The sequence below is a fragment of the Nomascus leucogenys genome, chromosome 2 (assembly GCF_006542625.1).
Source record: "Nomascus leucogenys isolate Asia chromosome 2, Asia_NLE_v1, whole genome shotgun sequence".
Taxonomy (NCBI): Eukaryota; Metazoa; Chordata; class Mammalia; order Primates; family Hylobatidae; genus Nomascus; species Nomascus leucogenys.
In genome coordinates, this window is record NC_044382.1 from 66159673 (window position 1) to 66172844 (window position 13172).

Here is a 13172-nt window from a genome sequence, read left to right on the forward strand (position 1 = left end):
ACTTACAGATGCAAACAGTGAGGCACAGAGTGGTTATGTAATTTGCCCAAGGTCACAAAGATTGTGAGTGATGTAGCCAAGATGTGAACCCAGGCAGTCTGGTTCCAGAGCCCATGCTCCAAACCACTCCCCTATAATATGATGGAAACATGGTCCACTCACAGGTTTACATCTAATGACATAGAAGGGTTCACAATGAAAAAGCAAGACTGTTCCACTCCATCCATCCAACCCGCAGATTTGTTTCATATGGTAGTTACCTTCTGTATCTCTAATTAAGATGCATGTACCCTGATTTCTTTGTTTGCTTTTTAAGAGACAGGGTCTCGCTCTGTCACCAGGCTGGAGTGCACAGTGGTGTGATCACAGCTCACTGCAGCCTTGAACTCCTAAGCTCAAGTGATCCTCCCGACTCAGCCTCCTGAGTTGCTAGGACTACAGGTGTTCACCACCATTTCTGGCTTATTTTTTATTTTTGTAGAGACAGGGTCTCACTATGTTGCCCAGGCTGGTCTTGAATCCTGGCCTCAAGCAATCCTTCTGCCTTGGCCTCCCAAAGTCCTGGGAATACAGGTGTGAGCCACTGTACCAGCATACCATTTCTTGATTGATTAATTTTAGATATTATCTGTTGGTTTCCTTTAATGTTTCATGAGGATTTTGCTCTCATTTGTTCCGTGCATATGCACATGGTGTTTGTGGTAACTAGCCTCCAAACGTGGCCTCCAATGGACCACACCTCCAGCACTCACTCCTACATTCAACCTGGGCTGGCCCTTTCTGTGGCTTGCCTTACAACAACAGATCGCAGCAGAGGTGACTCTGGGCCGTTTCCTTAAAAACGCCTGGCAGTTTCTGCTTCTGTGCTCTTAGGAGTCTTAAGCTGCCATGTAAGAAGCATGGCTGCCCTGCTGGGGAGCCCACATGGAAAGGCCACTTGGAGAGGAAGAGGCCCTGAGACTACATGGAGAAAGAGAGGCCCAGAAATCTCACAGTCACAGCAGAACCAGCTTTTAGGTCCCAGCTACTCCCTGACTATAGTCATGGGTAAGACCCTCAGTGAACCCAGTAGAAGAACCACCTGTCCAGCTGAGCCCGAGTTAACCCCAGAAGGCCGCAGTCTTAGATGAGGAATAATAAACTGTGGTTGTTTTAACTCACTACATTTTGGGGTGATTTGTTATGTTGCAGTGCATAACTGAAGTAGTGTTTTCCATATTATGAGATCTTTCATTGGATGCCTTTGTAACTGTCGATGATATGCTTTAATTCTGGATCTGGTTCCATCAACTTTTATTTGTGACAAAATATATATAACAAAAATGTGCCACTTGAACCATTGTTAAGTATACAGTTCAGTGGCATTATTACATTTACATTTACAGTGTTGTGCAACCATCACAACTATCTATTTCTAAAACTTTCCCATTACACCAAACAGAAATGCTGTACGTGTTAGGCAATAAACTCCCCATTTCCCTTCTCCCAGCCCCTGGTAACCTATCATCTACTTTGTCTCCATGGATTTGCCTATTCTAGATATTTTATATAAGTTAAATCATACAATATTTGTCCTTTGTGTTTGGCTTATTTCACATAGCATAATATTTTCAAGGTTCATTCATACTGTTGCACGTGTTTCAATTTCATTCCTTAGAATGGCTAAATAATATTCCACTGTATGCATATAACACATTTTGTTTATCCATTCCTCTCTTGATGGATATGTGGGTTGTTTCCACCTTTAGACCACTGTGAATAATGCTACAATGAACACTGATGTACAGTATCTGTTTGAGTCCCTGCTTTCAATTCTTTTGTGTATATATCATAGGCGTGGAATTGCTGGGTCATATGGTAATTCTATGTTTAATTTTTTTGGGAACCCACCAAACTGTTTTTGAAAGGTGCTGCACCATTTTACACTCCCACCAATAATGGAGGAGCCCAATTTCTCCACATCCTTGCCTTGTTATTTTCTGTTTTGTTTTTGTTTTTTTTTTTTTAAATTGTAGCCATCCCAGTAGGTGTGAAGTAATCTCTCCTTGAGGTTTTGATTTGCATTTCTCTATTGACTAATGATGTTAAGGATCTTTTCATGTACTTATTTGCCATTTATATACCTTCTTTGGAGAAATGTCTAATGAAATCCTTTGCTCATTTTAAAAATTAGATTGTCTTCCTGTTGTTGAGTTTTAGGCACTCTTTACATACTCTGGACATTAAACTTTTTCAGATTATATGATTTGCAATATTTTCTTCCATTCTATAGGCTATTTTTTCACCTTCTTGGTAGCATTCTTGATGCATAGGAGTTTGTAATTTTGATGAAGTCCAATTTGTCTGTTTTTTCCCCTAACTCTTAACTGTGTCTCCCAACTTCCCTTTTCATAAGACACAGATATGAGTGCTCAATATAGAATGAAAGACTGAGCCAATTAACAGCACAAATTAGAGCTGAAGGAATATGAGATATCCAGTATCTCTTACACTCTGGAAGGACTGTTTCCCTATCTCTGCCATTCTCAAGTCGGTTGTTGGTTTTCACTAAAGCAAAACCTCTACTGACAACACAATTAACCCAACTTTGAGTTATTCCCTAAACTAAAAGTAATTAGTGCGAACTGTTTTAAAAATATTCTAGAATCTTTAATTAAACTCACTCAGATTGGAAGTTTCCATTCTCTACTTGTGCAAATGCATAAGATCTGGCTAGGTGACTTACTTCTTCCACTAACCCAAAGGCAATTAACTGGTGAGTATCTCAGCACCTATTCAATTCCTGTCCAGAGGAATGACAGTACCTGAGATCCCTAGTGAAAAACTTCTCATGGAATTCGCCCTCAGACCTTCCTGGAAAAATCTTCTCATTCTTCAAAAGAACTTCCTGCCTTCTCCTATTGGATTTGTAAGAGATTTATATTGGACTGAGGGATGGTTATCAAGGCCATGTATGCATATCCTGATTGGCAAACCATCCTTTATGTAATCGGTGACAACTCTTTATAACATGGATGTTAGCAAACAAGGTAAATGGAGAACTCAATACTGTGTGGAAGGATGCTACTATGAATGAATGAATTTTCCCAGTGTGCAGTGGTAGTTCAAGGGACTTGGTCTGATCTGTATAACCTAATTTGTGTGACAAGAAACTTGCCATAATGATGTTTTCCTTTCATAACAACCTTTCCTTGGGCATTTCTGACAGGTGATTCTCATTTCCCCCCTATCGAAAACATTTAATTCACTGCCGTATTTGGAATATCTGTTTATTTGTGGGGCATTTAAAATACGAAATATCTCATAATTGTTTTTGTCACTACCATCAAGAAGGAAGTGTGGCTTGGTAGAAAACATTAAAAGAGTGTTTTGAATGATCAGCTCAGTAGAAACATACTGAAGAAAACTGTACTTGCAAAAGCTAGTTAAGCATGCCATTAAGACAATTATATGAACTTAGTTCCAACCAGATAATGATATTTTGCAGAATTGCTTATAATCTGAAAACCTGGAAGCAAAATCCATCACTGAAGGAATGATACTAAATTACAGTATATGGACTTCTCTGAAAGAATTAAATAGATTGATATGTTCTAACATGGAAACACTTCTAAACATAAGGCATATTATTGAGTAAAAATGCTATGTGGGTATTGATTTGTATGGCATAATAACCACTTACGTAAAACGAATAAGGAAAACATATATTTGTCGTTGGATACATGTATGTCTGTAAATGCACAGAAGAATATTTGGAAGGGCAAGAAGGTCTACGTTTGGAAGCAGTGGTCAAAAGACTTTACTCTTATCTATAAAGTTTTAATTTTTACAAAGTGAATGTATTGTGCATTACTTATACAGTTAAAATTGATAAAGATGCTAAAAATTGTGGTGACTAGAACTAAATACCTTAGCTGGGGACATGAATCAGCTGTTAAAGATTACAACTGCCTTCAATTCTCATTTCCTTTCTAATAAACAAAATTCTGGGAACTTAGCAAGAAGCAAATCCTTGGCTTGGTCAATACAGGGCTTTGAAGTCAACTAGGTGAAACAATTCCTTTGCATCTTGTTTTTGTAATTTTCTTTTTCTTTTTCGAGACAGGGTCCCACTCTGTTTCCCAGGCTGGAGTGCAGTGGCGTGATCATAGCTCACTGTGAACTCCAGGGCTCAAGCAATCCTCCTGCCTCAGCCTCCTGAGTAGCTGGGACTACAGGAGTATGCCACCACGTCCAGCTAATTTTTAAATTTTTTGTAGAGATGGGGTCTTGCTATGTTTTCCAGGCTGGTCTCGAACTTGTTGGTTCAGTGATGTTTCCTCTCTGGCCTCCCAAAATGCTGGGATTACAGGTGTGAGCCACTGTGCTCGGCCTCCTTTGCATCTTGAGGGAGAATGTACAACATTCCTTGCCATTGTAGCAAAGGCAGGGTTGTCTGAGGATTGGAGTAGAAAAAGGGAGTTCTTTTGATTGTCTATCTCACCTTCCCCAAACTTCTGCCATCCCAATAAAACTGAAGCCTTGCAAGGGGAAGACTGAAGATAAAGGACCATTTACTAGACTTATTTTAAACATCTAAGCTTTAGAAGACTTTTTCCTATCTACATCCCTGTTAAGAAAAGTGTCAAAGCAACAAAGATGCAAAGTGGAAACAGATGTTTTTCTAGAAACCAAAAATGCTTTCAGGAATGGTTTTAGGTGTTCACGCTTGTTTTCTAAGTAACTGTACCAACCAAATTCTCTTGTCCACTATTCCAGCCCCTGGCATGTTCCTTGCACCCTGCTGGGCACACATGCTCAAGCAGGGCCTGGTCATGGCAGCCTAAGTTCCTGGCAAGCCCTGAAGACAGGGGAAGGCCTGGGGCTTTCAGTTTCAACTCAGCTACAGAGCACCCAGCACAAGAAGCCCAAGGAAGGCCAAGAGAAAGCAATGGCATGTCATTCTCTGACTGAGTTTGCTTTTTCCTTTTAGGGGCCGGCAGCCCACTGAACTCCTTTGGGACGTGGAGGGTCTTGGGAATACAAGCTCTCCCCATTCAGTTCACGACCCCTCCCCTAAGTGTTTGCTTTTAGGCACCTCAGTTGCTAAAGGCATTTAACTTTAATTCCATTTGACTTCAATTGTGTCCAAATTACTGTAAAAAGGAAGAAGACAACAAGCTCTAAATTGAAGAGAGACAGAAAATCATTGAGAATCCTGCCTTTATGAATATTTGATGAAGAAAGGTTAGATCCATAGCTGGTAAATTATAAGAAATTATGTCCATCATGTGACTCTGTCAGCAAAGGTTAATACAAATGGGTTGGGACTTAGTTGGGATGACAATGCAGATTTAAAAAGACTTGTCCTGTCCTCACTGCAATTAGTTTTTCTCCTATTATTAGTGTAATAGAGTTGATCATTAGGATTATGGCAACAGAACAACTGCTCAGTGAAATCATTTTGTTTTTCAGACTATCATTGCATTTTCACCATAAATTCCTCATCTCTGCTAATCTTGTCCTTAATTGTGTGGTTGCTGTGGGCAGGATCCAATTATTAACTCTTTTGATCCTACAGTGCCCTTGCCAGCAAGTATGCTGATTATATGCAGACGGAATGGGCAATCCTGTGTTTTTCTGTGGCTGGATCCATGGGTCTTGTGGTTCATTTAGCACGAGCAGAAAAATGGTTATTTTTGTTCCAATAACAGCTTCAGTCAGGTGTGAAATTTTATATAATTGTGTTATAGGATTTTGCCCAGGTTAAGGGGCTTTGTGGGGCTTCCATCATGAACCTCATTTCTCAGGTATTTATGATTTGTTTTCCACTTTAAAAAAATCTGAATTAGGCTCAATGTGCTCTGCCTGGAGGCCTTATTGTTGTTATTTTGCAAAGGGGATTACAGTAGTCCTCCTGCTTCTTGGTAGTGGGGAATGTAATTGAAGTCAAGCATAGTAAGCTGGGATGTAGAAGAAATGGCACGGCGGACCCCAAAAGCTGAAGGCATCATTTGTTTAAGTGGCCTTTGGATGTGCAAGGGTGTCTTTAGACCCCTTCAACAAGGCTGAAGAGCTTGGAGACTGAAGCCAGAGAGAGAGTGGGGTGAATAACCAACAACTACAGAGAGACGAGTCGGAGGTTATGTAGGTTTCTTGCTATTCCAGACCAAGCTCTAAACAAACAATTTGCAAACAAACTTCAATGCTTATTTGTCATCACTATGTTTATATATCATCTCTATGCTCCTTACTTAGAGAAAATTCCACTGCCTTGGCCTAAGGTCACCTTTTCTTTTGGTATCTACACATTATGAATTATATATCCTTCATGAAGTTGCTATATACTTTAAAAATGAGGGACATGGCTGATGGAATGTTTAAAGATGGTATAAGACAAGGAGAAAGGCAAATATGATTTTGGCCATGGAGGGCATGTGAAGGAGGGAAAGATCTAGATAATGGAATGCACTCATAATAACTTAAAAAATAAAAATCTAAAAACGTACAGGTAAACCATGCTAATAAATCAAGAGACCCTACGGGCCCAATGCAGAAGACAAAGTGTTTTTCCAAAATCTAAAGGAAGGCTGGAAAAACTGGATAACTATAGAAAATTTGTCTTGGGAAGGGTTAAATGTCACAGCCAAAAGAATAATTGGAATTGTCATGCCTGTAGCAATCTCGCTGTAGAAGCAGTGTCTTAGCAAGGTCCACTGAGAGTTCTTTCCAACAGCAGTATACACTCTGCCCATACTTATCGTCCTCCAAAAGTAGGAAATTTAACACATCAGGGAGCCTGCTGGATTATCAGATCAAATAATCAATAGTGTTGACAATATTTCCACCTAAAAGCATTGGGGAGCAGTAAGTAAGGCACCAAAGCAGACAGGATCTTTGCCAATACATTACCTTGGACCTTTGACTTCTGCCAAGGGCCCAAGAGGCACATGACTTTTCTTCCCAAGACCTGGGATTTTCTGCCTAAGCGATTTTGACCTCCTTGAGTTGAGTCAATTGCATCCTTCATCAGGAATGGGTACAGAGGACATATGCAAATGGCACAGACCCAGTCTCCCAGGCATCTGAAGCAGCTTGGTGGGTCATGCCATTACCCTCTCTCAGCAGCCCTCCCCGCCCGGCCTCTGTAAATCTCAGCTGTGTGTGTGCAGCATCACAGGACTCAGTGGGATACAAATGGCTTCTCCGTGTATCTAGATTGCTCCTGAGACTTGAGCCACCTGAAGAGTTCTGTCCCCTCTGTGTGACCTACACCTGGTGGCTCTGAAAAGACATTTTGGCCACTCTCAACTCACTGAATTTAATGCTTCAGGAAGCAACAAGATTTCATCACTGAAGATGAAGCTAACGCAGAGAGACAAAGAAAATACACTGTGTAAGTCCCCATGTCTGTAAAAGGGCATCTGAGGCAATACAGAACCTAACTCATCCAATCCACACCAAAACATGCTCTGTGGAATCTAACTGTCTCCCCCAAACTGCTCCTTCTGGTATAGCAATCTGTATGTAGGCCAGCCCCCAAATATCAGGATGAACTCCATCTCTAGAAACACATTTGTCCTTGGAAAAGACTAGAACAGGACTGTCAAAGGAAGGGGAGTAACATTTGTCAAGTACCTGCTACTTTGTTTTATCTCATTTAATTCTCTTTACATAATCATTTAATGTTTACTAATGAGGAAACTGAAGCTCAGAGGGGTTAAATAACACGTTCAAGGACAGAGAGCCAGTACAGGTTGAATATCCCTTCTCTGAAATGCTTGGGACAAGAAGAGTTTCAGACTTCAGACTTTTTCAGATTTTGGAATATTTGCATTATACTCACTGGCTGAGCATCACTAATCCAAAATTCAAAATCTGAAATGCTCCAGTGGGCATGTCCTTTCAGCATCATGTTGGTGCTCAAAAAGTTTTGGATTTTGGAGCATTTCAGATTTCAGATTTCGGATTAGGGATGCTTAACCTGTACATGGAAAGGCTGGGATTCAAATCCAGGCCTGCCAGCCTCCAAAAGCACTACCCCAAACTCTTTGTACCACCCAATGTTGCCTTGCTTCCACCAGAGGAACAAAAGATAGCTTAGTAAAGGCAAACAGACAAAACGCCAGCCCCCCCAAACTTTCCGAAATCCCAGAGAATAAGATGGCTGGGCAGTGATGCACTTTGGAAGGATGCTGGTGTTGGTGTTGGTCTGTTCTCAAATAGGCTCCATAATGGCAGTAGGGAGGGCGGTGCCGTGTGTAAAAATGGGACTCGAGGCAAAGTGCAGAACTTCTTTGGAAATGGATCCATCGTAGCTCACATCAGTCACTGGGCTCTCTAACCATGACAAAGCCAAGGTTTTCTAAAACTGGCATATTATTGTAGTCTGCCTGGCTGTGCTGTAACTATTTCAAGGACTATTAAATTAAACCCTGGAGACAGTTTCCCTTAAGATAAAGAGCATGCTTTTTATTGTGTCATCAAAGGAGACCAAAAAACCTGAAGCTTTCAGCTTTAAAGACAACATAATGAGATCAGAGATTTTGCTTGCAAAGAAATTAACTTTCGGTTAATTAATGAAAGTAACCTTAAACAGCGGGCGTGTTGCCAACAACCAGGACACTATAATAAAATGGGGGGAGGTGAGGAGATAATGGGCTGCTTTCAAGGGGCCAGGGCTCAGCAGCCCAGAAAAGAAATTCGATGAGGATGCTGCTTGTAAATTTGATCTCAAATTCTTAAGATGAACAAATAATAGTCTTATCTGTAATAAAGTCTGCTACAAATGCTTGCTTTTCCCCCATAATTTTCTGTTCAATTTAGATAGAAGATTTAATTAGATGTTGGTGAAACACCAGTTATTTAATAAAACCCTTAATAAAAATCTAATCTATGGTACATAGAAACCACTGTAACATAATCACAATGAAAAAAATACATTTTAGAGTATTTACTTTTTACAATTAAGAAAATACGTATCTGTGACATGTTCTGCTTTCTACTCAAGATGAGAGCTTGGAAAAATCCAAAGGTAATTTTTTAAAAGCCCCTAAATTGTAACCCTTTTCTCTTCTCATAAAGTTTGTTTTTAAAGAGTTTCTTCTGAAGCAGCATGGCGGGTCAGTTGCAACCAAAAGCAGTCCTTGAACCTGGATGAACGGAATGAAGAATGATCTCTCCTATCTCAAAGTTTTTAAATTAAAGTTTGCTTACCACGAAAACTGACTTTAAGGATTCTTAAAATTGTATGAGAAGCAATATGAGGCCCTACATCTGTTTAACCTTACTGCAATTCTACCATCTAGGCTATCAGCAAACCCTGAGGTGGAAGCAGGACTCTCCTGTAAGTCTATGAGAGTACATAAGTTATAAAAGTCATGGAGCATGCGTGGCCCATAACACATATGAAAACAATGTTAAGGACAATTTGAGTAACTCCCTAATCCTCTAATACCTTAACCAAAGGCAGATTTCTGGACTGAACACCCCAAGCCCCGGGCTGCACTTGACATGCATTTCTTAGAGGTTATGTTTTCGACATATTATCAAACTTTGGTATTGGTGGGAACGTTTGTTTCCACGGGAAGTTGCTCCTAAGTTCTCAGCTTCTGGAGCAAGAATCAAGTGGAATTGGGATCCAAACTGTTTGAAACATCTGGTGGTCTGCTTTCTACAGGTTTATTGGAGGGAATTGGAAAGTTTGGAGAGAGTGACACCACTCTCATTTCAACAGTTCAAATAGAATTTCACAAAAGCCATGTCCCTTTACTTGACGTCATATAGTTCTCATAACGTCTTCATGAATATTTAAGTAGAAGAATCTGACTGAAGTAATTTTTCAGATAAACAGGATATGGGGCAGAGTTTAACTAAGGGAGAAGAATTATTGCCCCCTGTCTGAAGGGGCAGGTAGATGCTGAGGAAAATCAGGCCGTATCTCTGCTCTGTCCCCAGTGACCTGGCACCAGAACTGAAGTGCCTATTGAACGAACTCACTTACGTCCTTGGCCAGAGCCATGTGACATCTCTGTTCTGTTATGATTTGAGAAGGCCACTGTTTAATGCATCTGGATATTATGATCATCCAGATTTAATCATCAGAATGGGGTTCTAGTGGCTTCCACTGTATATAAATTTAAATAATGGCCCATCCTCTCCTGAAGGAAGGAAAGTCCGTAGACTCTGCCCATCTGTTCGGTGAGGCTGTTCATTTTGAATTTCTGATTAGGTGCCTCCTACTATTCCTACACATGCCCTATCTCCAAACAATGCCATAGTGTTTGGGGGCGTTTAGTAATTTACATACAGTGCTTGTTATTTTTGCTTCAAATCTGATTCCTCTTTGGCTATTGACACAAGGGTTTAGGGTGGACTGAACATGGCCAGTGTCTATTTAGATACACTGTGTATAAGTGGAAGACAGTGGGAGACTCTGGGGCCACACAGGCACTCTGGGGCCACACAGCCACTCAAGAATGTGTCCTGATTGGGTGTCAGGCTGGATTTCATATCTGTGAGTGTAATGCCAATACCTGCATGGCTAGTTTAGCTAACCACATAAGCCCAAGAAAAACTGGGGACCTGCCACAGGGTTGCTGGAAAATGGAATTAGGACACAGTGAGAAACTATCTGAAATAATATCTAATTGCCTTCTTTGCAAAGGGGGTTGGGCTGTAACCATAAGCCCCTGTTCTCATATCACTTTCTCATATCACTGCTCTGACTCTGTCAGTTACCTCTTCTCTCTCCCCTCTACAAGTTGGCTTCTTTGTACCCTTGCCATACCTGGGGACAAGAGACACATTCTTTTGTTGAAAAAAAATGTTGATGCGATTCCAGGTCTGAAAAGCAAAAGGGGGGAAAAATCCCAACTCTTTTTTTGGTATAAAGCACAGAGGCAGCCTCTGAAGCTTTCTTAAATATTAACATTATAATTAGGAGACATGGCGTTTTGCTTCGCTTGTGAGTTTCACACAACATCCTGCCTTAACAGGATCTTTTGGAGCTTGTGACGCCTCCAAGCACGAGCTGTTCTTCCAGAGGGATGTTGACCTTTGTGGTCTATTAAGCAAGCAATGCATAAGTCAAAGTATACTCTTCCAGGAGCAGAATACTGACGCAAATGCTTCAGGCCAAACTGCACATGAGTCAGTCCCTTTTCCCATGAGTTTTGTTAAAGAGAATTCTTCATAACAGGACAACAGTAACGACAAACTCTGGTGTTGAAATAATTACTGATCAGGTAACAAAAACCACCTAACAAGCCCGTTCATCTTTGCTGAGGAAGCTGCCAAGACTCTTGGGTGACGGGTCCTTTGGCCTGAAATTCAAGGCCACCCCGCCTGTGGTTCCTCAGTTTAGCTAACAGAGTCCCCTAACCATCGGCAATTTAGGCTCAGTTCAAGAGAGGCTTTGAGTGAAGTCCTGACTGTACAACTGAACGTGGGAAAATTACAAAACTTAGCTAAGTTTCTTTATCTGTAAATGCAGACACAAGTAACCATTTCATAGAGCTACTGTGAGGACTCAATGAGGTCGTGAATGCAAAATGTATAGCACAATGCCTGGCACTCAGTAACTAGCCCAATGACAACTATTATTATTAGTAGAATATTTTCTGAGGAGCTTGGTGTCTGCAAGCTGTGACTGTTGTTGTGATAGTCATTCTGTTACTGTCTGTAATATTCAGGAATGCTTCTACTCTTCTTTGTTTTTTTTAGAGACAGGGACTTGCTTTGTTACCCAGGCTGGTCTTGAATGCCTGGCCTCAAGCAATCCTCCTGTTTCAGCCTCCCAAAGCGCTGGGATTACAGACGTGAGCCACCATGCCTGGCCTACTCTTCTTATGATTATTAAACCTCTCTAATAGCCTTAAGCATGAAAACTATCTTATGATTGGTCTGGAGAGCTACCAACAGATTCAACTGGAACAGGTTAAGGCTCTGGCTCAGAGGAGACAAAATGGTGGCTCAGGGGCTACATTTAACCTACAGATATTTATTTTGGCCTAAATAGTAATGACTCTTGTAACATTAAAAAATGTGAATTAGTTCCTAAAAAGAAGAGAAAAATAAATAGAGACCTTAATAAAAAGTCCAGATTTTTGACTCTGCTTGAAAAATGGGAAGATCTGCTTATCTGGGCCAATACTCTGCCATGACAATAACTGGCCAGAGACGAGTCGCAACTGCCTCCTTAGATAGGACGTACACGCTCCAGTTTGAAACTAGTCCAAACTCTCTCTGTGTGGCCTGCTTCGTTCCTATTTATCACCAGGCTCTGCTCAGTCTATTGGGCTGTAACAGAGCCAGCCCATTTAGTGTGGCCTCTTACCCCGTGGGTTGCCTCTCTATTGCACTTCCCTGCAGTTTTAGTTCGGGGCCTTGGAGCTGCTTTACCATAGTCTCATGCATTTCCCAATCCCGCAGCAATTACTTGGGTAGCATCTATGTGTTTTTCTTGTAGTGACTGCCATCAACAATAAGTCTGTTCGTCGTTTGTTTCTATTCCCTAACTCTAGTAAAATTTACTTATGTATTTTCTTCTGTGGCTTCAGCCCTGGCTTCACTTTGAGGCCAGTTCAGACCCAGAAAGTGTAGGAAGATGCCAGTTCATAAAGCTCAGAATCAAGCTTCATTCTTGGTTTGGCCATCCTGTGCTTATATTACCTTATTACCACTGATTATGTCAGCAGGCACTGAACTCACCAGATCTTCATAAATACTACCCCATCTCTAAGGGCGTACCTAGCATATCTGACAGTTGAAGCAGATTTTTTTTTACCTATCTGTCTTTTATAACAAATTATTCCCAATAACTGTCACATAATAATCAGTAATAATGTTTTCTAAAATTTATTATTTAGTTTTAACAATCAAATTAATTGTTAAAAAACAATTTTCTAACTATTGAAAAATAAATTTCAACTTAAAAACATTATTAAAATTCAGCTAGATATTTTATGTAGAGCACCAACATGTTCATTTACCAAATGAAAATATTACACTGACTAGTTTATAAACTATTCCTCTGTTTTAGATTTTTTTTAATTTTTAAATTTTATTTTTTGTATTTTTAGTAGAGACAGGGTTTTGCCACATTGCTGAGGCTAGTCTCAAACTTCTGGCCTCAAGTGACCCACCAGGCGTGAACCACCATACCTGGCCTTTCTGTTTTAGAGTTGAAACAA

General features: G+C 40.5%; 1 protein-coding gene across 2 annotated transcripts in view; it reads right to left on the bottom strand.

Annotated features, from left to right (window-relative positions):
- The window catches only part of FTO (FTO alpha-ketoglutarate dependent dioxygenase), a 413852-nt gene that overhangs the window by 22483 nt on the left and 378197 nt on the right, over nt 1-13172 (bottom strand). The gene's annotated exons all lie outside the window — the stretch shown is intronic.